The sequence below is a fragment of the Triticum dicoccoides genome, chromosome 2A, assembly GCF_002162155.2.
Source record: "Triticum dicoccoides isolate Atlit2015 ecotype Zavitan chromosome 2A, WEW_v2.0, whole genome shotgun sequence".
NCBI classification, from domain to species: domain Eukaryota; kingdom Viridiplantae; phylum Streptophyta; class Magnoliopsida; order Poales; family Poaceae; genus Triticum; species Triticum dicoccoides.
This window is the reverse complement of record NC_041382.1, coordinates 574,239,246-574,240,772: the sequence shown is the minus strand read 5'-3', so window position 1 is coordinate 574,240,772 and position 1,527 is coordinate 574,239,246.

The following is a 1,527-nucleotide window of genomic DNA, read 5'->3' as shown; positions in this document are numbered from 1 at the left end:
AAGGATAAAACCTTGAACTCAAAGTGCCCCCGATGAGTTGAAAATGTTGTCTTGTGTTCTTCCCCGGGCGCTAACCTGATTTGATGGTAGCCTGCTCGCAAATCTAACTTAGAGAACCATGCTGCTCCATGTAACTCATCGAGAAGTTCTTCAATTACTGGCACCGGAAACTTGCCGACCACCGTGATTGCATTTAACTGCCTGTAATCGATGCATAGACGCTAGGTGCCGTCCTTTTTCTTCACGAGAATGACTGGTGAGGAGAATGGGCTGTTACTACGCTGAATCACCCCTGATTTCAACAGTGCCTCCACTTGAGCTTCTATCTCAGTTTTCTGCTCTGGTTTGTATCTGTACTGCCGGACGTTGACTGGTCGCGCTCCTAGAATCAGAGGGATGCGATGATCGCACGCCCTCCTAGGTGGGAGTCCGGTTGGCTCTTCGAACACGTTAGGGAACTGATTCGACACTTCCTGAATGCATTCTGGAGTTTGCTCCAAGTCCTCAGGCAACGGTGCTACCACGCAAAGATGTATGACATGTGTGACAGAGCCTTTGCTGCACAAGTTTTGCAGCTGCAGACTGTTGATGGATTGGCAAGTTGTCGACGGTGCGTCGTGTCCTCGCAGGCGAAGCGGTCCTGCTGGGGTAGGGATCTCCAGGAAGCGCGCGCGCTAGTCAACCCGCATCGGACTGTGTTCCTCTAGCCAATCCATGCCCAAGATGACATCGTACGTGCCCAGAGCCAGTACCTTCAAGTCCGTATAGACCTCATGCCCTTGCGCATACCAGGCGCATCGAGTGGCCACTTCTGAACAGAGCAGTTCACTTCCGTCTGCCACCCGCACACGGCTGGGCTTGGCGAGGGGTTGGACTCCTGAAAGATGTTGGGCGAGCTGTTGGTTGATGAACGAATTGGAGCTGCCCGAATCCACTAACATGAGAACTTCACGGCCTTGCAGCCACGCCCTGAGTTGGAAAGCTTTGGCTGACACTCCCCCTGTAACTGCAGACAATGAAATGGCCATGGCTGTTTCTTGTGGTGGCTCGTCTTGACCCAGCTGTGTGTCGACGAAGCTGTCGAGGCCGAAGACGTCCAGCAGCTCCTCCACCACATGTAGCTGGACGGTGGTGGGGCACACATGGTCGTGCCCCCACCTCTCGCCGCATTTGAAACACAGGCCACGAGCTCATCGATAGTCCCGGAGTGACTTCAGCTTGGCTGTGTCTGCGCGGGCCGCGTTCGTGCCGCGGCGATCTGCCGCCGGCGCCGCTGGCACCGAGCGCACCGGAGGGGGAGGAAGCGGCATGGGAGTGCCTCCTCGCGGGGGTGGCTCTGGTGGGCGAGCTGGGCTGCCGAAAGCGCCATCGGCCACCTCTTCCTGGAGTAATGCCAGCACGCACGCCGTATCCAAGTCCGGTGGTCGTTGCACGAGGACCACCGCTCGAATGTCCCTCCGCAGACCCTCGACGAAACGAGTTAAGAAGTAAAAGGGATGGATCGAGTCAGAATAAGATGATAAATGA